Source organism: Cervus elaphus, chromosome 32, assembly GCF_910594005.1.
Source record: "Cervus elaphus chromosome 32, mCerEla1.1, whole genome shotgun sequence".
Classification (NCBI taxonomy): Eukaryota; Metazoa; Chordata; class Mammalia; order Artiodactyla; family Cervidae; genus Cervus; species Cervus elaphus.
Genome location: NC_057846.1, coordinates 25246721 through 25272497, shown reverse-complemented (window position 1 = coordinate 25272497; position 25777 = coordinate 25246721). Strand labels below are relative to the sequence as shown.

The window sequence follows — 25777 nt, the reverse complement described above, 5'->3', positions numbered from 1 at the left end:
ATCCCCTTTATTGGAAGACGGGTTCTGAACCACTGAACCTCTAGGGTAGTCCCTTGAGCAGCACTTTAAATGTTAATGAGGGGTCAACTGAAATGAGGTACTAATGAGGGAAGAAGAGAGATTGAGAGAAAAAGAACATACTGAATGTACATCCTCTGAAAAATCCTTCAAAGAGTGGGACAAGGCATGATGGAGGAAATAGGGAGAGAGATTTAGCATGGTAAGAGAAGATGAACGGAAAGGGTGACTGAAATGGCAGTGGAAAAGTAAGCAGAGGACAGGGGTCATTTAGGATCATAAAGGCCAAGTTAATGAGTCTGGATTAGAGTTTATTTCACATGCAGTGAGAGTTTCAAGCTTGTCTGATGGGGGGAATCATTTGGGATAGGATGCGTGAGATGAGTTAAGGCGCTTTATGACATCTGATGAGAAATGGGCACACTTAGATTGGGTGTGTGTATTTTAAACTTATTTTCAAATTAGAGTAGTTGACTGAATTATATATTTGGACTGGGAAGCATTGAGTAAACCTTAGAATTAGCCAGTGTTTGAGAGTAAATCTGGAGAGGAGATGATAATAATGGAGATGGGATGATTCTTGGAGAGAAATGGTTGATTCCTGTCCTTCTTTTGGATACAATGGCTTCTCATAAACTAAAATGTCATAGATGTCTCAAATAGCTGGACTTAACTGCCAAACTGTTTAACACTTGTGTTCAGTGTTCTACAAGTGCTATCTAATTAAATCCCACAACATCGCATGAAGTAGGTACTATTGTAACTATAGATACTATTATCATTTTTAAAAAACTTTTTATTTTGTATCAGGGTGTAGCCAGTTAACGTTGTTTTAATAGTTAGAGGTGAACAGAGGAGGGACTCAGCCATGCACATACCTGTATCCATTCTCCCCCAGAGTCCCCTCCCATCCAGGCTGCCACATCACATTGAGCAGAGCTCTTTATGTTTTACAGTCGGTCCTTGTTGGTTATCCATTTTAAATATAGCAGTGTGTACATTTCCATCCCAAACTCCCTAACTGTCCCTTCACCCCAGTCCTTCCCCTAGAGCAACTATAAGTTCATTCTCTCAAATCTGTGTCTGTTCCTATTTAGTACGTTCATTTGAGATACTGTTATCATTTATATTTAATGAAGAAATTGAAGTTTAGACATATTAAATAAGTTGTCGATGAGACTGTATAACGCAGCATCCTCATTTTATAAATGAGGACTCTGAAGCCAACAGGTGATCTCATCTCCCTGTGGTGGATTGGATTGTTGTTAATTCTGCACTCTGTCTGTCATGTGCATTTGCAGAATGAAGATCAGAGGGATGATCGTCTGGAGGTGATCACTGATGATGAAAAAGAGGCTGAGGAAGGAGAGGATGGCAGAGATGGCTTCCATGGTGAGGATGGCTCTTGAGCACATAATGGGGTTTTGAAATCTTGTCCAGTTATCACATTACCTGGGTACTTGTCTAAGATTAAAATTTTCACTGGGGCCTCTCTCCTGGTGTCTTCAGCACATGCTCTGTGCTCTCCCCAGCCTCATCCTTCTCTTGTTCGTTAGTTCACATTGTCCCGCTCCCAGTCCCATTTTCGCTTCCTTTGGCATCTTAGTAGTTATGTTACGTCTTACTCTATAATTTTTGCTTTCAATTTTGATACCTCTTTATGACTTAACCATATAATTTAAAATAAAAGTTTATTTGTCCTTGTCTCTGATATTGGACTTGACCCCGTGACTTCATTCAGCCGACACAATTTTAGTAGTACTGCGCGAAGAGCATGCCATAGTGGCACCTTCCCTTTTGCCTTGACCCTGAAAGAGAGAGAGGGAGCAGAACCAAAGCTGGAGTCTAGTCCTGCGAACCTGCGGGCTGGCTGGCAGAGCTCTCTTCTGAGATACGACTAACACACCTTTGTGCATTTTATACATCATGTGGCAAATGAACTCATAAATTTTACCTAGAAACAATTACGTTGTATGTGAAATTTTATATCATGCTTTTCCACTTGTAATTATAAAGACTTTTACCCTATTTCTACAGTTCTTATAGTTTTTAATGGATGCTACATTAAGTGAATTAATCATAATTTACAATTTACTTCCTGAGAATGTATTCCATGCATGCTCTGAGGTAGAATTACTGATTTAAAGAGTGTAAAGTCTTTCAGTTCAAGTTGCCAAATTGCTTTCCATATGTTTGAAGAAATTTCGGATGGTCCCAGCAATATGTGAAAGTCATTCTGCTGCTGTTGTAATGTAAAACTTTTCCTGTTTATCAAGTTTCAGCACTCCCGTATTTTAAAGCCAGTGTCTAGTTAAAATGTGCTATTTTTTGAATTGCATGTTCATATCTCTTTTCCATTTAACTAATGAATTTTTCCTGTTATTTTTCTAGTTTGTGTGGTTTTTTTTTTTTTTTAATAGAGTTTATTAAAGTATAAAAGGGATAGAGAAAGCTTCTGACACAGACATCAGAAGGGGGTAGAAAGAGTACCCCTGTGTGGTTTTTTAAAACATAAAAAGTCTCTCTTTTGTTGCTATCCTCAGATCTATTGATGCTTTTATTAGTTGATGAAAGAAAAATTCAGGTATAGATTTGGGGAGACAATCATAGTCTATTTTTATGTATTTTAAAAGCACTTTAAATAGAATTATTTTGGTTTATGGTATGAAGTATGGTTCTAAATGAATTCCCTGCTCACCACCCCAGTTGCAAAGCACTTAATTCAAATAATACTTACCAACTGCCCTTTCCATTCTTCATAGTTTTGTGATGTCTTTTTTAGTATACACTAAGTTGTTATGTAGGAAATTTTCTCTTCTTGGGTTAACTCTCCCACTTGTTTGCATATCTATTTTTTAATGAGGTTTTTGAGAAGAGAAAATAGAAGCGGCACTTCTCTTCATTCCTCGGTATTCTGCTTGGGAGACAGTCAGTAAATGTTTATTGTTGTTGACAGTGTAATAAAACACAGAGAAGGGAAAAAATCTCTGCTATTCCATCCTGTACCCTGTACCTGTTCCTCTCACTTAAGTTAGCAGTAACACAGGCATTTTCCTACATTAAGGAACAAAACACTGATTATGTGATAATCTCTGAGATATAAATGAATCTCACAGGTGGGTCCAGTTGCTGAACATTGAGACTTACTTAGTTTAAAGTGTACTGAATAGGGAAGGATTTGGAAAAGATTCAGAGCCACGGCCCTGGAACAAAAAGATAATTGGAGTTTTAGAAAAGGCTGATGCAAAGAAGAAACACGTAAAAATGGAATCAGTGAGGATGCTAAGAACCATCAGTTTCAGTTTCTTTGTATGTCAAAAGAACGTGAACAGTAAGGTAAAGCAATTTAAGATTCCATTTAATCTTTATAGCTTTCTTATTGTTTTTATTTTTAAAAACCTCTTTCTTTTTTTCGTGTAGTATTTGTTAGTAAAAATTGTTTTCAGCTCAAAGTAACTTCTAACTCTTAAGGACAGAAGCAAGTAGTGTACTCTTTGTGTATCTGAAAGATCAAAGTCTGAGTGCTGATAACAAAGAAGGGGTGAGGTAGAGCAGTCATCAAAGCCCAAAGAAAAATGACAAGAGAAAGCTTTGGAACTATCCCAGGAGCAGAAGTGGTGCTGAGAAGACGTGAGCTTCCGGGAGGCCTAGGTGTATGTTAGGAGCTGTTTGGTGTTTCTCTTCCCTTATGTGTCCTTCTGGGTCCTTCTTTCCTTTCTTCTTCAGCATTTCTTGCCTGGTGGATGTTTATCTCTTGGACCTTTCTTCAGTTTAAATATCTCGCTGGGTGATATCAACTAGATGAAAATCATCTTCAAATTTATGGCTCTGAGTTTTGCTATTCAATTAACTTAAATGTCCCAGACATTGCTTCTGGGATAATTTTTGTGAGGGCCCCATAGGCGACTCAGGTTTAATATTTTCAAAGCCGAGTTCATTATTCTTCACCATTCTTCCCCAGCTACTACTATATTCCCTTTTCGTAATTAATAACTTCAACAGCCACACAATCAGTCAAGCAAAAAATATTGCAGCTTCCCCAGTTTCCTGCTGTTTCATACCTCAGATTCAAATGTTTAAACCCCATATTCAAGTCGATCCTCCTCTTTGAATTGTCTCTCAGTTCAGTCTTACCATTTTTATAAGCCCTTTTAAAAGTCTTGCCTGGAGGATCACCATAAGTTCTTATTTTACTCATCTTAATCTTTTCCATCTTTGATCCACTCTTCTTTCCATTGGATATTTTTTTCTATAATACATATCTGATATTGATAGCTTATTTTTAAATAATCAGTAATGTCAGTGTTTTGTCTACCGTATAAAATCCAACATTGGCCTCCACTTTATTAGTTACTTTATTAGTTACTGTACCTGTTTGTGCACTCTAACCCTGAGTCATGCCAGGCTGGTTTTTCTTTTTTCCCTCTAAATATGTTAAGCAGTATCTGTCTTCCTGACCATATGATTAACTCAGACAGACTCATCCAAGTAGATTTAAGCCACTCACTTCTGTTCTTCCATAACCGATTCTTATATACCATGTAACATTCAGCATTGTTTTTACAATAGTGGTATTTATCTTTTTTGTTGTTGTTTTTCTGGCTGCGCTAAGTGGTGTGTGGGATCTTAGTTCCTGGACCCGGGATTGAACCCATGCCCCCTTCACTGGAAGCAAGAAGTCTTAACCACTGGACTACCAGGGAAGCCCCAGTGGTGTTTATTTTTGTACATTACAGAAATACACACTCATGGAAGGCAGCCAGTGTGATCTCTCCACTTTTGCACCCTCCCATGTCAACAAAGGTCCATCTAGTCAAGGCTATGGTTTTTCCAGTGGTCATGTATGGATGTGAGAGTTGGACTGTGAAGAAAGTTGAGCGCCGAAGAATTGATGCTTTTGAACTGTGGTGTTAGAGAAGACTCTTAAGAGTCCCTTGGATTGCAAGGAGATCCAACCAGTCCATCCTAGGGGAGATCAGTCCTGAGTGTTCATTGGAAAGACTGATGCTGAAGCTGAAACTCCAATACTTTGGTCATCTGATGTGAATAGCTGACTCATTTGAAAAGACCTGATGCTGGGAAAGATTGAAGGCAGAAGGAGAAGGGGATGACAGAGAATGAGATGGTTGGATGGCATCACTGACTCAATGGACTTGGGTTTGGGTGGACTCCGGGAGCTGATGATGGACAGGGAGGCCTGGTGTGCTGCAGTTCATTGGGTCACAAAGAGTCGGACATGACTGAGCAACTGAACTGAACTGATGTTTTCTATAAAATTTATTATGACAGTTTGCATACAGGAGCTATCCAGTGAGTGTACTTTATTGAATGGACTGTCATCACCCTCTGTTTATCTAAAATATTCTACATTGATCCCTAGTTCTTACCTGTTCTCCTCTACAGGTGTTAACATTTCAAAACCCACATACGTATGCACAGAATATAACTCAAAATGATACACAAAAAATTCCTAAACTGTGGTTACTTCTGGAGAGGAAGATTTGTTGGAGGTGTACAGTGGGAAACTGAAACTTTTCCCTGTATGCTCTGCACAATTTACAATATTATACTATCTATTTTGGAGAAGGAAATGGCAACCCACTCCAGTATTCTTGCCTGGAAAATTCCATGGACTGAGGAGCCTGGTGGGCTACAGTTCATGAGCTCGCAAAGAGTTGGACACGATTGAGCAACTTCACTATCTATTTTATAATCAAATCAAATCAAATTCTGCAGACCCTGACATAGACACAGTCATATTTGTTTAAAGACTTGAATATACTTCAGGCCAACTAACGTTGATTCAGGGGTACATTTGAAGAATGATTGGAGAAGTATGCAATTATTCTAATATTTTTTATTTTTTTAATTATTTATTTTACTTTGCAATATTGTATTGGTTTTGCCATACACTGACTTGAATCCACCACGAGTGTACGTGTATTCTCCATCCTGAACCCCGCTCCCACCTCCCTTCCCATCCCACCCCTCTGGGTCATCCCAGTGCACCAGCCCCAAGCACCCTGTCTCATGCATCGAACCTGGACTGGAGATTCATTTCACATATGATATTTTACATGTTTCAGTGCCATTCTCCCCTTTCATCCTGCCCTCACCCCCTCCCACAGAGTCCAAAAGACTGTTATATACATCTGTGTCTCTTTTGCTGTCTCGCATACAGGCTTATTGTTACCATCTTTCTAAATTCCATATATATGAGTTAGTATACTGTATTGGTGTTTTTCTTCCTGACTTACTTCTCTCTGTATAATAGGCTCCAGTTTCATCCACCTCATTAGAACTGATTCAAATGTATTATTTTTAATGGCTGAGTAATATTCCATGGTGTATATGTACCACAGCTTTCTTACCCATTCATCTGCTGATGGACATCCAGGTTGCTTCCATGTCCTGGCTATTATAAACAGTGCTGCGATGAACATTGGGGTGCACTTGTCTCTTTTGATCTGGTTTCCTCAGTGTGTATGCCCAGCAGTGGGATTGCTGGGTCATATGGCAGTTCTATTTCCACTTTTTTAAGGAATCTCCACACTGTTCTCCATAGTGGTTGTACTAGTTTGCATTCCCACCAACAGTGTAAGAGGGTTCCCTTTCCTCCACACCCTCTCCAGCATTTATTGTTTGTAGACTTTTGAATAGCAGCCATTCTGACTGGCGTGAAATGGTACCTCGTTGTGGTTTTGATTTGCATCTCTCTGATAATGAGTGATGTTTCCCCAGCCGAATTATAGAGGAATAAGTGACCTGAGAAGAGTTTAAAATTTATTATTGAATGTACATATACATAAAATATTATTTCAGATTTTAAAACAGAAAAGGAGATAAAATTGAGTGTATGTAGCCTAATAATTGCTGAAATTTTTGAATATTTAAAAATATAACTGATTTTTATAATTATATTAAATAACTTCTATTTAAGAATTTTTTTTTAAAAATAGCTCTCCATAAGGCTAAGAAGTAACTAATTGTGGCTCACGTATTTATCCCATGATATATTGGGTCATTCATGCCTTTGTTTTTAAAAACTAGTTATTTAGAAATGTATATAATCAATTTAATTATAATTGAAAATGTATGAACAGTAAGACCATGAAAGTCTTAACTCTACACACAACAGAGTTAATGAGCCATAAAGTTATCCTGAACAAAAGTAAGTGCTGGCTTTGGATGAGTCTTATACATAATTCGTAACTTCAATGATATGATCTTCCTTCTTCCTTTTACCATACTATAATTAGAGATGTATAAATTATTCTTTTCATTTATTGTGCATGTTGAAGAATTACATGTCATAAAATCCCTTGACATTGTCCTATTTTATCAACAGTGATTGTGGGATATAAAAGATGATTTTAAAGAGCAGCTTGCACTTCTCAGAAGTCAACACTAATCTCTTGAGAGCAGATATTGAAAGAAAGGAGCTGGGAAATTAGGAAATTACCAAGGAGCCTTTAATCTTTTCAGTAGGCATGCAACATACACCCTAAGTGTTATTTCCTTCCATAGGAAACTCTTCATTATTTTAGAAACATAAAGGACATTAATTCTAGCATTTTTGTGAGGTTAAAATTTTGGTAAGTCTGGTCTCTTTGATGTCCTAATGCAGATTTTGGATTCTTGAAAGAAAAATAGTTTCATTGAACTCCAAACTGGAAAAAATATACTCTAGACTCAATCTACCCAGCTCTTTTATTGTACTGTTGATATTTCTACGTTTTTACATTTGTACACAGAATTTGTTTCATAAGTACCTGTTGGAACTGAAATTTTCCGTGCTGGACTAGAATCACCGATGCATCAATTTCAATGGTTACACAGTGCTTGGATGACAACGCTGGTTGGTAACTTGTTTTTGCAAACCCCTGAAATCATAAACATCCAAATACTTAACCACTGCAAAGTAGGAAATAAAGGTCATTTTGTTTATTCTGAGTTCAGCAACATAATAACCAAAGGTTTAATTTGACAAGAAATGGCTAGTTTATGTTTTCCTTTCTTCTCTTGCTAAACGAATATTAATCCCATGGTTTTTGTTTCTTTGTTTTTTTAAATTGAGGTATACCGTATATATAATCATCATGATAAAGAGAATTAATGTATCATCTCATATTTCTGAAGATTGAAAAGATATGTAACATTTCAATAGGGTGCCTTAAGATATATGTGTGCGTGTGTGTGTGTGTGTGTACACGTGGTGAGCTGGCAGGTGGTGTGGAGTAAAATTTGATCAAAGGTAACCTGCTTGCCATCTTTTCACTCTTAACCCTAAGCTCACACCGTCTCCTCCATGAATCTTTAAAGAACAGACCATCTGTCTAGTTTTTGAAGCTTTGTTTTTGTTGTTCAGTTGTTGAGTCTGACTCTCTGTGACACGATGCACTGTGGCATGCCAGGCTTGCCTGTCCTCCACTGTCTCCCAGAGTTTGCTCAAGTTCATGTCCATTGAGTCAGTGATGCTGTCTAAACCATCTCATCGTCTGCAGCCCTCTCCTCCTCCTGCCTGCAATCTTTCCCAGCTTTCCAATGAGCTGGCTCTTTGTATCAGGTGGCCATAGGGTTGCAGCTTCAACTTTAGCATTGATTCCTCCAATGAATATTGATGGTTTATTTCCTTTAGGGTTGACTGGTTTGATCTTGCAATCCAAGGGTTTCTGAAGAGTCTTCAAAATCATCAGTTTTTCTGTGCTCAGCCTTTTTTATGGTCCAACTCTCACATCAACATCTGACCACTGGAAAAACCACAGCATCAACTATACAGACCTTTGTCGGCAGAGTGACGTCTCTGTTTTTTAATATGCTGTCTAGGTTTCTCATTGCTTTACTTCCAAGAAGCAAGTGTCTTCTGATCTCATGGATGCAGTCACCATCCGCAGTGATTTTGAGGCCCAGGAAAAGAAAATCTGTCACTACTTCTACTTTTTCCCCTTCTATTTTCCATGAAGTGATGGGACTTAAGTGTTTCTGAAGATACTGGCTGGCATTCTGCTTGATTGTGTCTTCACATGGTGTAATACTTGGATATCAGTAATGGGTAGAAATTTGGAGTCAATCAGGGAAAGTGAAAATGTGATTGACAATGGGAAGCCAGTAATATATAATGTATGACGTGTTCATATCCCATTGTTTTCCTTCTGTATTGGGTTGGCCAACAGTTTTGTTTGGGTTTTTCCATGCTATCTTACAGAAAAACCCGAATGAACTTTCTGGTCAATCCAATACAAATACAACTTATAGATCAAAAGATATGGGTGTTATTTTAGTTACTAGTCTTTTTAAACCTTCCCTTATTTTCAAGGAAAAGAATAAGACGGACGAAGGAGTACATTTACCAGGATAGAAACTTCTTAGAAAGGATTGTGTCATTGCATCAGTAATGCTGAGTTTGAGCGCTCAGTGGCTCCGTCATGTCTGACTCTTTGTAACCCGTGGACCGTTTTCCGCCAGGCTCCTTTGACCATGGGATTTCCTGAGCAAGAATACCAGGGTGGGTTGCCATTTCCTCCTCTAGGGGATCTTCTCAGCCCAGGATTTGAACTCACATCTCCTGCATTGCAGGCGGGTTTTTTTTACCACTGTGCCGCCTGGGAAGCCATTCTGGAGGATATCAAACATTATTTTATATTACAAGGGACAGGATAGTGTAATGATGCATTCAGTGACTCTGGAAACAGAAGACCTCCATTCTTTACTGTCTGGGTAAGTGTGGGCAACTTACTTTTTTTTTCAGGGCTTCAGCCACTTCATTGTAAATGAGGTAGATGGATGAGGTCAGGAGTCAACAGCTCTTTTTGGTAAGGGCCAGATAGTGGTTTTTGTTTTTTTTTTTTCTTTGCTTTGTGGCCCCTGTGGTCTCAGCTGCAGCTACTCAGCTCTGCTGTTGTAATGCAAAGGCAGCTGAGACAATATTTAAAGAAACAAGTGCATGAGCATGAAAGCATCTGTCTTATAATGAAATTTATTAAATTTTTAATAAATGCAATTTGTTAAAACCAGGAAATGGTCAGTGGTTTGGTAACCCCTGAACTGGATGGTTTCTATAGTTCCTTCCAGTTATAAATGCTGGTTGTTGCATTAAGAGTGTGCTTACTTTCCAAGTGTTGGAAGTTGTCATAGAGATATCATAAGAGGTGACTTAGTTCTTTTATCTACCTGAGGCAAGATTACACTTAAACCCTAATGAAGACAGCTATGCAGCTACCTGATCTAGTAAAAGGATAAATCTCCCTTTACTTTTTTTTTTTGTAAAATCACTGTATAATAGGTAATATATCTAAAGTTAGTGTGAGATTTTGGAAATAGTCTTTAATGGTTTTAGATTGAATATCTTGCCATTTTAAAAATTGACTTTACACATGATAGAAGACAGAGGGATGATATATCTCTTTTTCATTATTCTTATGGCTTCAAACCCTAGGAAATCATCCTTTCTCTTAATAGATCTAAACATTATAAAATTTTTCTTCCATACAAAGAGATTGTCATAAATTATTTTTTTAGATATGCAATATAGATTTAATAGAGTAGGAACCATAGCTCTTCTGTCAGCCCTTCAAGCTTTTCATTCTGTTTATCTTTTTCATTTAGTCATTTTATGAGCTTTATAAACAAAACATAAAAAGTGCCTAAGGCAATGTAGTAATCAGATTTCATGTAGTAAAAACTACTGGAATAATCTCAAAAATCATTTATAATCATTGTTGTTTCATAGTGTAAAAAAATCATTCATTAAGATATAACTAATCTTAATTCAAAGTAGAAAAAATGCAGCACAGTTACATGATATGTTATAGCAACTAAAGTTAACATTACGTTTTACTTTTCCATTTTCTGCCTTGATATCAAGTAGCTTTTTGAAATGATTCCCAGTATTTTGGAAATGATTTCCTTAAATTATATTTATTGTTTATTTTCTATTTTTTATTCTCACATTAATTGGATAAACTACATAAAAACACATTGAAACTAAAAAGGACAAATGCTCCTTAGGGTTAGGTTAAATTTACTCCAAGGCCCACATATATTTGCATGGAGCATATGATGAATATGATAAAACATAAAAAGTTTTTGGTAGTCATTCCTGTTTTCATCTTCAGAATCTTCCTTTAATTTTTGTTTTCTGATAAAATCCAGCCCCCAAATCCCTAACTTTCATTACCTAATCTTACGAAGCTTCGGCACCAAGTTAGCAGTAAATTCTCTCAGGGCTGGAAAGAGGTCTATTTTATATACTCCCATGTTGTCAGTACCTAGGAGAGTTATGTAGCCTGTATAGGTGCCTTATAAAGCAGGTTGACTTGACTTAAAATAGCATCATCTTATCAGCATCTTTGGGCTTCTCTGGTGTGGCTTCGGAGGTAAAGAACCTGCCTGCAGCTCAGGAGACTTAGGTTCGACCCTTGGGTTGGGAAGACCCCCTGGAGATGGGGAAGGCTGCCCACTCCAGTGTTCTTGCCTGGAGAATTCCATGGACAAAGGAGCCAGGTGAGCTCCATGGGGTCGCAAAGAATTGTACATGACTGAGCAACTAACACTTCCACTTTTTTTTCATCACCATTATTAAATTACTGTCCTGCTACTGTGCCAGATGTTGTACCGGCCACTTAGATCATTTATAATCAAGTGGCTACTGAGTTTCTTCATTTTAGATTTTTCTGTTTTCTCCCATCTCTTTTGTTTTGTTCAAGTTGTTAAAATCTGCAGTAAAGTAAATATGGAGCCAGGATTTGAAAATAGCTAGTTCAGCCAAAGAACTAAACAGACATTTCTCCAAAGAAGACATACAGATGGCTAACAAACACATGAAAAGATGCTCAACATCACTCATTATTAGAGAAATGCAAATCAAAACCACAATGAGGTACCATTACTCGCCAGTCAGGATGGCTGCTATCCAAAAGTCTACAAGCAATAAATGCTGGAGAGGGTGTGGAGCAAAGGGAACCCTCTTACACTGTTGGTGGGAATGCAAACTAGTACAGCCGCTATGGAAAACAGTGTGGAGATTTCTTAAAAAACTGGAAATAGACCTGCCATATGACCCAGCAATCCCACTTCTGGGCATACACACTGAGGAAACCAGATCTGAAAGAGACACGTGCACCCCAATGTTCATCGCAGCACTGTTTATAATAGCCAGGACATGGAAGCAACCTAGATGCCCATCAGCAGATGAATGGATAAGGAAGCTGTGGTACATATACACCATGGAATATTACTCAGCCATTAAAAAGAATTCATTTGAATCAGTCCTAATGAGATGGATGAAGCTGGAGCCCATTATACAGAGTGAAGTAAGCCAGAAAGATAAAGAACATTACAGCATACTAACACATATATATGGAATTTAGAAAGGTGATAACGATAACCCTATATGCAAAACAGAAAAAGAGACACAGAAATACAGAACAGACTTTTGAACTTTGTGGGAGAATGTGAGGGTGGGATATTTCAAAAGAACAGCATGTATACTATCTATGGTGAAACAGATCACCAGCCCAGGTGGGATGCATGAGACAAGTGCTCCGGCCTGGTGCACTGGGAAGACCCAGAGGAATCGGGTGGAGAGGGAGGTGGGAGGGGGGATCGGGATTGGGAATACATGTAAATCCATGGCTGATTCATATCAATGTATGACAAAACCCACTGGAAAAAAAAAATAATAATAAAAGAAAATTAAAAAAAAAAAGAAAATAGCTAGTTCATTACTTCACTATACTGTTGTATTTCTCTCACATGTTCAACATGTAACTGGCATCACACTTACAACCCAGATATATCTTACTTTGCTCTATGGAAAAATATCTCTAAATTTGTTATTCAGTTTAAAATATGTGGCCCCTGTCTCATATCATACACAAAAATTAACTCAAAATGGATTACAGACTTGAATGTAAGACCCGAATCCCTAAAATTCCTAGAAGAAAATATAGAGGCAATCTTCCACACATAGGTCTCAGTGATGATGTTTTGAATCTAATACCAAAAGTAAAAGCAACAAAAACAAAAACAAGTGGGACTATATCATACTTTTCTGCACAGAAAAGGAAACCATCAACAAAATGAAAAGGCAGCCTGCTGAATGAGAGCAGATGTTTGCAAATCATATGCTGATAAATGGCTAATATACAAAAAATATAAAAAACTTATGCAACTCAGTGGCCAAAAATCAGACAGTCTGATTTAAAAATGGTCAGACGAAAAAAAAAAAAAAATGGTCAGACAATCTGAATAAACATTTTTCCAAAGAAGACATACAGATGCCGAATAGACATATGAAAAGACTCTCAACATCATTAATCATCAGAGGAATGCAGATCAAAAACAACAGTGAGCTATCACCTCATGTCTGAGAATGGCTAGTATCGAAAAGACAAGAAGTAAGAAATGTTGGTGAGGATGTAGAGAAGAGGAACCCCAGTGCACTGGTGGGAATGTAAATTCATGCAGACATTATGGAAGACAGGATGGGGGTTTCTCAAAAAATTAAAAATGGACTACCATGTGATTTAGCAATTGCACTTTTGGGTGTTTATCTAAAGCAAACAAAAACATTACTGTGAAAAGATATTTGCACCCCCATGTTATTGTAGCATTATTTACCATAACCAAGACATGGAAACAGCCTGAGTGTTCATCAATGGATGAATGAATAATGAAATTGTAGTATGTATATGTATATATACATATATTAAATATATACATACACATACATACACACAATGGGATATTATTCAGACATAAAAAAGATAGAAATCTTGCCATTTGTGACAACATGGATGGATCACAAGGGCAATGTGGTTACTGAGATAAGTCATAAAGAAAAACAAATACTTTATGATTTTTATTTTTTGTGGACTCTAAAGAAACAAAACCCCAAGCTCATTGATACAGGGACCAGACTGGTGGTTGCCAGAGACACAAGGTTGGAGGTTAGACAAAACGGGTGAAGGAGGTCAAAAGGTTAAAAAAAAATTAAGTTTTCTTCCCTATTTACATAAATAAGAATCTATGGCTGAAATTACAAAATACATATTTATGTATAGCACAGGTTTAACAATCATACACCATACAGGCAAGTAGAGAGGCTGCTATAAATACTCAATAAAACGTCTCATTCAATAAAGGACAGACATTTGTGTATGTTTCAGAAAGTCATCTCCATATAAAAATGACAAAGTTATTTTCCAAAATAATATTTCTCAACATTTGAAAAAAAAAAATCACACAAAATAGGTAAATAGCTCGGGGTAGAGAGAAGATGTCCAAAGAATTTAGCTCTCTGCTGCTTAGGGGTCCAGTCTGAATTTCTTCCCTGACTGCCATGAAAATGCTTTCTCATCTGAGGATCCATCTTTATATCATTTTTCCTGCAAACATCTGGGAAGATATTACATCACAAAGCTGATGTGACTCTTATCTATTTAAAGTTCATTTTTTTGAAAAAAGGTTAAAAGCAATGAAGCATGAAGCAGTGCTTAGGGTATTAGTGGTTACTTAATTGAAAGTAGCACCATTGTCAGAATTAATGCAAGGACTGCAGCTTGTAAGTTTAAACCTAAAAGTCTCACAACTCAAAGAGAAGCTTCTTTCAATCGATGAAGTTTCTCAGGGATGACTCCCTTTGTTTTGCAAACTCCTAAACTTCAGTAAATGTGTTGGAAGAATTATTTAAAAGCACATTCAGTTCAGTTCAGTCGCTCAGTCGTGTCCGACTGTTTGCGACCCCATGAATCGCAGCACGCCAGGCCTCCCTGTCCGTCACCAACTCCCGGAGTTTACTCAAACTCAAGTCCATCAAGTCGGTGATGCCATCCAACCATCTCATCCTCCGTCATCCCCTTCTCCTCCTGTCCCCAATCCCTCCCAGCATCAGGGTCTTTTCCAATGAGTCAACTCTTTGCATGAGGTGGCCAAAGTATTGGAGTTTCAGCTTCAGCATCAGTCCCTCCAATGAACACCCAGGACTGGTCTCCTTTAGGTTGGACTGGTTGGATCTCCTTGCAGTCCAAGGGACTCTCAAGAGTCTTCTCCAATACCACAGTTCAAAAGCATCAATTTTTCGGTGCTCAACTTTCCTCACAGTCCAACAACTCTCACATCCATACATGACCACTGGGAAAAACATAGCCTTGACTAGACGGACCTTTGTTGGCAAAGTAATGTCTCTGCTTTTTAATATGCTATCTAGGTCATAACTTTCCTTCCAGGGAGTAAGCGTCTTTTAATTTCATGGCTGCAATCACCATCTGCCGTGATTTTGGAGCCCAAAAAAATAAAGTCTGACACTGCTTCCACTGTTTCCGCATCTATTTCCCATAAAGTGATGGGCCCAGATGCCATGATCTTAGTTTTCGAAATGTTGAGCTTTAAGTCACCTTTTTCACTCTCCTCTTTAACTTTCATCAAGAGGTTTTTTAGTCCCTCTTCACTTTCTGCCATAAGGGTGGTGTCATCTGCATATCTGAGGTTATTGATATTTCTCCCAGCGATGTTGATTCCAGCTTGTGCTGCTTCCAGCCCAGCGTTTCTCAGGATGTATTCTGCATGTAAGTTAAATAATCAGGGTGACAATATACAGCCTTGACGTACTCCTTTTCCTATTTGGAACCAGTCTGTTTGTCCACGTCCAGTTCTAACTGTTGTTTCCTGACCTGCATACAGGTTTCTCAAGAGGAGGGTCAGGTGGTCTGGTATTCCCATCTGTTTCAGAATTTTCCACAGTTTATTGTGATCCACACAGTCAAAGGCTTTGGCATAGTCAATAAAGCAGAAATAGATGTTTTTCTGGAACTCTCTTGCTTTTTTGATGATTCAGCGGATGTTGGCAATATGATTTCTGGTTCCTCTGCCTTTTCTAAAACCAGCTTGAACATCTGGAAGTTCACGTATTGCTGAAGCTTTGCTTGGAGAGTTTTGAGCATTACTTTACTACTGGAGGGATTAGCCATTCCTTTTTCCAGGGGATCTTCCTGAGCCAGGGATCAAACCATGATCTCCTGCATTGCAGGCAGATCTTTACCCTCTGAGCCACCAGGAAGTCCTGCAGCACTGTACATAAGAGGCCAAAAGTGACAGCTGCTGGAATGGGAATGTGACCTTGGACAAGATACTCTCCTATGTTTTCTGTTCATCTGTAAAAGCAGAAATCATAATGGCACGTTATTATCATTATTATTTATTAGGGTGGCTTTGAAGGTTAAACAGTGCCTGGTATGTAGTAACTGATATGTAAATATTATTAGGACGAAACAAGAAAGATTCTGTTGTCTTAGCTTTCTGCTGCGGCTGGAGCACATTTTGCTTTTGTTCAGAACTATTTGGGGAAAACTGAGAAAGGAGAAAAATCCATGTTTGTACTGGTTGTCTCCTCATCAATCAAAGAACATTCATTAATTGTGTCCCCACCGTGCCAGGCATCACCATCATCAAGTCAGACGGCAGCGTTTGTTACCTGCTCCTGTGTGCAGGTGCAGACAGGAGTGGGTAGTAAACGTCCACTTTCACACTGTGTCATGTTCTTTCTAAAGCTCGTCAGAAAGCGGAGGCCCGTTCTGTAATAAACTGTGATTTACAGTTGCATAAGAATGTAGTGGCTTTGAATAGCACCCTGCACAGTGTGAATTCCAACTCATAATTAATGACAGACATATTTGTCCGATTACTTAGCACCTAGAGTGATGCTTCTATATGCCAGTTAGCAGCATCATACTGTCCAGGTGTAGTGCAGTTGAGCCTATAATATTGGTCAGCTCAGTTAGTCTTCTGTTCTCTGCAAACGGAAGTATTCATGGTGAAGGACCTTATTATTAGCTGGTGTTCTACTTCATCATTTTAAGAACCATTCAGTTAGAATAGATGCAGTGCTAGCTAAGGTCCAGACAGGCGTGGGATGAGACATAGCAGGGCAGAGGAGATTTCTGAAAGACTCTATGAGTGGTAACTTATTTCAGGAGCCTTGGTCAATACTAAGGTGGAGACGGTGGCTGGAGACCAGATGGTGTTGTCTGTGACTCTGAGTTTAGCTCGTTTAGCGTAGATCTTTTATAGATGTTGTGTAGATCCTGAGTAGGATCTTGATGAGGTTTTCTGCACACAAGCCAGAAGACTTTGATTTCGTTAGGGACTGATAGAAAAGTTAGAAGAGTTCTTTCCAGTTAGCTTGTTTTTGTGTGTATGAGTAAGATACAAATCCAGAGGAGTGGTATCTGCTTCCTTACTAACGAAGAGATGTAAACCCTTAGCTGGCATTCTTTCAAATCAAGATATAATTTAGTTTCTAATTTTTTACCTTTAAAAGTATGTTGATACTTTATAAATTTGAATCTATCTTTGAGATGATAATTCTACCTTTCACAATTTTTATGCAAGCTAATTACTTCTAAAACTTAAAAAAATTACTAGAATTCGAGAAGGAATACCAGTTTGTTAATTCAAGTTACCTCCTTCTGGATATAAGGTGTCCTCGTTGTGTCGTAGTTTGTACTTTAAGAAACTCTCCGAATAGAGAATATAGGGTTTTCAAAATATCCATTGAATCTATTCATTTATCCCTTCCCTAATTCAGTAAATATTTAATGGTCACCTATTATGTACCAACTATTTTTGCAGAGACTAGCAGTAGAACAGTGAGAAAGTCATATGAGGTCCCTGCTATCAAAAAGTTTACATGACAGTGACAGGAAGGGGAGAGGCAATGGACAAGTAACCAAATACATGAACAGGATAATTTCAGGTGGTGATAAGTATAGTGAAAATGATTAAATAAATGATATTCCAGAGAGTTCCTAGGGGTTATGCAGCTGTTTTATATCACTGAAGAGGAATATTTGTACTGATGTCTAAATAAGGACCCAACTATGAGTTCTGGAGGGGGAGTATAGTTTATTGTTTGGATGTCCTTCTTTCAATAATTTTTTGTTAAAGGACACAGTTGGGGGATAAATTCTGTGACTTTATCCTGGAATTTCAGAATTGTGTAAGTTGATGAAAAGATGTGTATATACTTGGGCATGTACACATCTGTGACTCAAACTCAGCAGCTCCTCACATCTCCCTGCATCAGTGAGCAACATAAATTCACAGGTGCTTGGTTCTGAGGAAGGAGGAGAGAATCCATGAATAAGCTTCATCAGTCACGTCTTTCCTTTAAAATCTGGTTGTTCAACAAGCGTGCACATGGGTGGGTAGATGCTAGAGGACAGAGTGAGTTGAAACAGTGCCCTGGGGTGGCTGAGCCAGCTCGGAGACTTCTTTATTATAATATGGTGATGAGCATGATTTACTTAGGTATCTTAAGTCATCTGTGTGTGTGTTAGTCAGTCAGTTGTGTCCTTTGCGACCCTATGGACTGTAGCCCATCAGGCTCTTCTGTCCTTGGGGATTCTCCAGGTGAGAATACTGGAGTTGGTTGCCACGTCCTCCTCCACGTGATCTTCCTGACCCAGGGATTGAACTTGCGTCTCTTACATCTCCTGCATTGGCAGGTGGCTTCTTTACCCACCAAGCCACCTGGGAAGCCCTAAATCATCTGTAGTAGTTCACGGAAGAAGGTGATACAGAATGCAGGAGCAGTAGGAATAGAGAACATAATCAAGCAGATAACATCAATTTGGGAATTATGGGAAACCTTCTAAAAGAGGAGATGTTAAAGCCAGGACCTGAGTGATAAATATTATGGAAGAAGGTAAAAGGGGGAAAGGAGAGATTTCAGTTGTATGATTATTTGAAAAAACCCAAGGAAACAAGAGACAAAATTTATTTGATAAACTCAAAGGGTTTCATTGATGTAAAATTTAGGCTGCCAAGAAGTTCAGTAGAAGGGTTTGTTGTGAGGCTGAGATTATAGCCTTATGCAGTGACTAGACCATGAAAGACATTCTATGTGGTGTTAAGGAACTTGTACTTCATCCTGAGGACACTGGGAACCTATCAAATATTCTGAATAAGAGAACGATGTAATTAGATTTATATTATAGAAACATTAATTGAACGCCAGTGGGGAAAGTGGACTGGAAGAAGAGTCAGGGGCAGATGTGTAAAGAGGCCATAGCATTATTCCAAGGAAAATGTTAATATGTGGTAGTCAGAAATATAATAATGGCAGTGAAAACAGAAGTGGAAGAATTAGGTAATTAGAAGGAAGGAGCAAGACAATTGCATGATTGTATGTATGGAGAGTGGTGATGAAAAGAAGGGAGCAAAGGTGATTTCTAGGTTTTTTGCCTGAAAACGTGAGTAACGCAAGAAATAGGAAGCATGTATCAAGACCGTCAAGCCATTGTTGTTTTTGTTGTTTGTTGGGGAAAAGAAGTTGAGCCAAATTTATCCTTTCACTCCTTTATATACATAAGTATTCAGCATTTAGCAAATAAATCAGCCCCTGTTACATGCCTGGCACCATGCCTGGTCACTAGGGATATAACCATAAACTAACAGGCAAGATCTTGTTCTATGGAGCTTACATACTAGTCAGGGAGAGAGAAAGCAAATGAACACATGAAAAATGTTTTTATAAAATGTCAAGGTGGCATGTTGAATTTGAGGTGCCTGTAGTATATTTATGTGGATAATACACCCAAATGGCTTCCCAGTGGTAAAGAACCTACCTGCCAGTGCAAGAGATGCAGATTCATAATAATTTTACCCATTCTGTAGGGTTGTTGTAAGTATTAAATGGGTTAGAATAGGTAAGGTACTTAGACATATACCTGACATATAGTAATCATTATATACTCATGTACTAGATTGTATTACATACATTTGCTTTGTTGTTGTTATTACTACTATATAACTTACCTTAACTGGGTGGTAAGTTCCCAGGGACCTGGGTACAGTTTTGATATGTCTTTCTATACTGTTTCTAATGCTTATTGGATCTGTGATGAATATTTTGGAATGTGGTTGTTTCACTTTAACAGTTACTTCATAGAAAAAACCTACATTATTACTGTAATATTTTAGTGGGCATATACTTTTCCCTTAATTCATTAAGAGTTTCTAAATTTTGTATGTTTAACCAAGAAATCATAACAGGGATTCCCTAAATGAAAAAAAAAAAAAAAAAAATTCATCTATAAGTTAAATGGAAGAATAATGGAAAAAATTGAAAACTCTCATGTGCTTCCAAAATGATGCGGTTTTATAGAATGTGGAGGTTTGACAGGTGTATAATTTATTGTAGAAAGCTGAAATGATGTCATTTGCTGCTTTGCCTTCTTCCTTCTAACTCTGAATGGAGCTAGTGCTTGAATAAATAATGATATGAAGCAGGGTTAAGGTTTGAAAAAGAACATCGTTTCAGCTTGTATATAACTTATTAAGGATCTGGAGAAAGTTCCTTGTGCTGGCAATGATAAGCCCTCAAAGCAACTTTAGGAAAAAGTTACCTTACAGTCCTTCTCTGCCAGAGTGTAAACGTAACTTGGCAAATGACAAATGGCTGTAGTTTCTCCACCGTTGATGACTTTATTAGTATTCTTTTCCCATGTGGCTTTGTATAAAAGCCAAATTTAGTTCAATCAGTAGTAATATTTGAGACAGTTTTTTCTTTTCAGTAGATGGAAATACATTATGTGCTCAAAAAAGGAGATAAATACAGAAAAGTAGAGGGCTATGGGAAATGGATAGTGGTGTATAAATATTTTGCTTTTGCACAAGATTAAAAAAATGAACCTTAAAGCAGAAACTCTGTCTACCCACTGATAAAGATGGAGATTTCATTTTGGTTCAGGTTTGATATTTGAGGGACTTGGGTTTACATTTAGAATATTATAATTCACTCATTTTACTGGAATCATTCTTAAAATGAGAGGAATATTTTTCAAATTTCACATATCCTTTTCATTTTCTTCCCCTCTAGTCATGTGATATTGAATATATTTCAACCCATTGAATTTCAAATTTTATTTCATGTTACAAATGTTAGCTTTGTAAATTTAGCCCTACCTCACATACCCTATACTTAGCTTTCTTTGGAGATTACTTGGTCACATTTTTAATAGAAAACTCATAATCACTAATGTTGTACCTCCTGAAACCAAAATCTGAATATTTTATGTTAAAACATGGCTACGTTTTGATTTTTCAAAATGATTTCATAGTATAATCATTTTGCTTATACAATTCTGTGGAGTGCACATGACTATTATATTTAGCTATTTACCATTACAAAGTAAGATTAAGGCTTTGTAAAGTAAGGTTTTGTAAAATATTGTGATATTAAGAATGAAGTCTGGACTCTCAAACTTACCTCTAAGTCTTTTGAATCAGTGGGTATTTTTCTTCTTTTCCATGAGCTGGCCAAACTTAGTGATCTGTGGCATTCTCTAGGGGTGTATTCTTTTGAGATAATCCCAAAGTTCCCCCCTCCCCAAATCATCATTATCTTGTTGTTTCAGCTCAGTTCTGTCATTCAGTCGTGTCTGACTCTTTGCGACCCCATAAATCACAGCACGCCAGGCCTCCCTGTCCATCACCAACTCCCGGAGTTTACTCAAACTCATGCCCATTGAGTCGGTAATGCCATCCAACCATCTCATCCTCTGTCAGCCCCTTCTCCTGCCCTCAATCTTTCCCAGCATCATGGTCTTTTAAAATGAGTCAGCTCTTCGCATCAGGTGGCCAAAGTATTGGAGTTTCAGCTCTAGCATCAGTCCTTCCAATGAACACCCAGGACTGATCTCCTTTAGGATGGATTGGTTGGATCTCCTTGCAGTCCAAGGGACTCTCAAGAGTCTTCTCCAACACCACAGTTCAAAAGCATCAATTCTTGAGTGCTCAGCTTTCTTTATAGTCCAGCTCTCACATCCATACATGACTACTGGAAAAACCATATCCTTGACTAGACGAACCTTTGTTGACAAAGTTGTTTACTACATCTATAATTTCTTTACACTGTTGATGTAATGGATTACACTAATTGATTTTCTAGTATCAATCCAATCTTGCATACCTGCAATAGATTCCGGGTATGATCGTTGTGTAGAATTATTTTTATACATTTTTGGACTCAATTTCTAATATTTAATTGAGGATTTTGCATGTATTTTCATGAGGAATATTGTTCTTAGTTTTTATTTCTTATAGTGTCTCTCTGGTATTATGATAATGCTGGCCTCATATTGAATAAGTTATGAGGGGTCCCTTCTGCTTCTATTTTTTTGGAGCGAATTGCGGAGAACTGGATCATTTCTTCTTTAAATGTTTGGTAGAAGTAACCATTGAGACCTCCTGGGCTGGATGCTTTCTGTTTTGGAAGGTTACTCATTGTTGATTCAATTTAGTTATTTGATGCAGGCCTGTTAATCTCTTTGTGTGAGTTTTGGTACACTGTGTCTTTCAAAGAATTGTCCCATTTCACCTGAATTATTAAGTTTGTGGTTATAGAGTTGTTCATAATATTCTTGTATTATCTTTTTCATGTCCATGAGATCTGTAGTAATGACCCTTCTCTCATTTTCAATAATAATTTGTCTTGCATCTATAACTTCTAATTCTTCCTCTTTGCTATTACCACCACTGAGGTTTAGTAATGTCTTCTCTCAATTGCATTTTTTTGCCTGTTATAATTATTAGTTTTGCTTATACATCAATACTAAAATATAACACATCTTTCCTTATCTGTGGATATGTTCTTTAAAGCTCTTTGTTGTTGACTTGCAAGAAAATATGGAATTCTGGTTATTTTTCCAGTGTTTAAGTTTTTTTTTCCCTTACTCATATCAAGTTTATCCCCATCGCTTTATTCCATTATTTTCCTGTGAACATAATACCTTTTTGTTTGTCACTTTTTTGTGACAAATTATGGTAAAGTCCTCCTGAAGATACTTTAAGTGATAAGTAAATAACAAAAGAGGCCAAGAACAGGTAGCAGGAACCCAGTCAAGGGTTCTGTGTAGTAATTTGTTCTGGAAAAAAGGGGGAGGGTGAGTAGGGTTTCAGCCTCAGCAGAAGGGAAACTGAGAACCAAGGTGAAGGTTAGAGGTCCGCAGACTTCATTCACTCTTTTCCTTAGAAAGAAATCCAGTCAGGGTTCCTTTGCAGAGCTGAAACACTGGCTGGTGAAGGCCCTAAGGCCCCGTGGGCCAGGTGGACTTACTGTGATCCCCTTGAAGGCCTACGGAGGTGGCATTCCTGCTAATGGTGAGCAGACAACTGACCTGGAGAGGAAGGTCACAGAAGGGAGGAGACTCATTCAGTGTGCTCGCCCCAAAGGCAGCTTTGGGTACCAGAGCAGATCCTAATTTAGTCTCCTCCATCATTAGCAAGTAAATAATGGGATGCAACTGTGAAGAAAACAGTGTTGTCATCTGGTTCTAGCTGCACAATGTCAAAACTCAAAGATGCCCTAAATACAGAACCACAAGCTGGTGCCTCCCAGTTGGCCTACTGAACCCCTGCATTAACTCTCTGAAAATGTGCTGTGAAATTCCTTCTTCCCAATAAAGACTAGTTCTTGCATTGATTCTTCCTAAAAAAAAAAAAAAAAAAAATTCTCCCAAGTCTTTTTTGGGCTCTTGACCTTTCAGCTAGAGGTATTTCCCAGCATTCCTTGACTCTGGGTGTCATCAAATATCTAAACAGAAACAGACAGAAGTGATGAGGTGGCTGAAGTCTTTCTGAAATAAATGGAAGTTATGAATGTAAAGTTAGTAACTGTAATCAAAAAAATGTAGAGGGACAAAAGAAGAGGCTGAAAGTAGATCTGCAAAAGGTGGGAATAAAACAGAATCTAAAAAAGATTCAGAGAATACAGGGAGGCTGAAGGAAAGAGAATTGGGTGAGAATCAGGTTATGCTCAATGGATGTTTCAAGGAGAAGTCAGAGAGGGTCATGGAGCAGAGAAATAAAGGCAAATGAGAACTGGTTCTAGTTTGCATGTTTCTGTGATGGTGGGAGTCAGGTCTCACTGCAGAGTACATAAGGCTTGTTGGTCTCAAAATTTAACTGGACTTAATATGTACATTGTGATTTTATTTCACCTGAGTTGAGAAGTTAAGTTTATTTACTTTGATGCATTCCAAGCCTGTTCTTGTTCACCTACCCCATTGCTTATAATTTCACTACTCTTTTCATAGTTAATTTTCTTGAATTATTTAACACTATTAATTACAATTGAAATGGAAAAAAAGTATGCAATAATTACCTTAATTAAAAGGTTATTTTTCCAGACATGGGTATAAAGGTCTGCTTAATGCATCCTCAAAGCATTTCTTACATTAAAGCTTGATTATTTCTTTATGTAAGAGACAAAGGAAAAAAAAACTTACATTTTGAAGCTGAAATTATTAATGGAAAATGAAATTTTAATGTTAATCAGTGGGGAGATTTTAGGAGTCATATGTGAACTACCCTATAATATTTTTTTTTTGAAAGTTGGCACCACTCAGTGGGAATATTTTCAGTTGAACAAACACATAATAATGATGTGTAACATTTATTAAGCCCTTACTCTGTGTTAGAGACTGAGAAAAATGCTTAATTCACTGTTGCACTTTCACCACAGACAACAGACAGGAAAGCCAAGGCTTAGTAAAGTCAAGGGAAGTGTCCAAGTTTCCCAGGTGGTGAGTAATGACATGAGGTTCAGACTCAGGCTGCTGGATTCTGAAGCTCGTTTAATTAACCAGTATTATATATTGCTTAATTTGAGGGTAGGTGTGTTTTTGCTATTTGCCTTTCATTGAGAATCCTAAAATATTTTCCCAACCATCTTTTAAGTATAAAAAGTTTTCTTTTCATACCATAGAGGCAAAACACTAAACCAGGTATATTTCTTGAGAAAAAGGAATGTGTTTATTATTTTTTAATTTAAAAATCATATCTCCTAGTTTTCTCAGAAAGAATTTCATTCATGCACTAAAAATAGCATTTGGATTTTATAAGGTAGTTGTATAAGGATATTATAGCTATTACATGGAATTTATTTAGATTATTAATTTCATTTACAATTAGTTAATTGTTTCAGTAAGTGAATTGAGATCTTATGTTAGGAGATGTAGAGAGGAATTACAATCTAACATGTGCATGAAGATCCCTCACATTTAATACATAATGGAGAAAACTAGTCCATTTTTATCCCCCTCATTAGAAACAAACAAAATTTCTCCTAATGTTCCATGTGCTTTTTAGGAAATTGCTAAATAATTCTAACCTCTATCATATACCTATCATTTAAATAGTTACTAAGGCAACAATACTTGTAAAACACATTTAAGTGTTAAGACTATTCTTGTGAAACAAAGAAAATAACATAGGAAACAAGGGCTTACATTATAGTGTATTGCTGTGCTGGACAGTCAGTTTTTGGTTCACTTTTCTATACCCAGTGCCTAGTGGCTATGATATAGAAGATACCCAATAAATAGAGCACTAAAAAAATAAGGCTACAAAGAGAATAAGAATTCCTAATAGAACATATAAGTGCTTAAGCAAGAGAAGGAGTCAGGTCATTACAGGAAATTTCTGGAAGATAATGCTTGAGATAAAGATATAAGACTGCGTAAGTAATGAGTGTTTGGTCCTTTCTGGAAGAAAGGTGGCAGGTGTGTAAAGGCACAGAGCTACTGTCTACATTTTTATAGGCAGTGTACCAAGTCAGCTAGCCAGTAGTGTAGCTGAAATCCAGTTGTATCCATATGTGATTTTTGATGGCCCTGTATCTTACCTCTGGCCCTCTACCACCTGACTTCTTTTTCTGTGCCACTCTATACTAATTTTATGCCTCATTTAATTTCATTTT

The 25777-nt window shown here is 37.6% G+C and overlaps 1 long non-coding RNA gene across 1 annotated transcript in view; it reads left to right on the top strand.

Annotated features, from left to right (window-relative positions):
- Window positions 1–25777, top strand: part of LOC122688087 — a 130922-nt gene that overhangs the window by 52428 nt on the left and 52717 nt on the right. Inside the window, exon 2 of the long non-coding RNA XR_006339324.1 lies at window positions 1320–1410. This is a non-coding gene — a long non-coding RNA (uncharacterized LOC122688087). The remainder of the gene's footprint in view (window positions 1–1319; window positions 1411–25777) is intronic.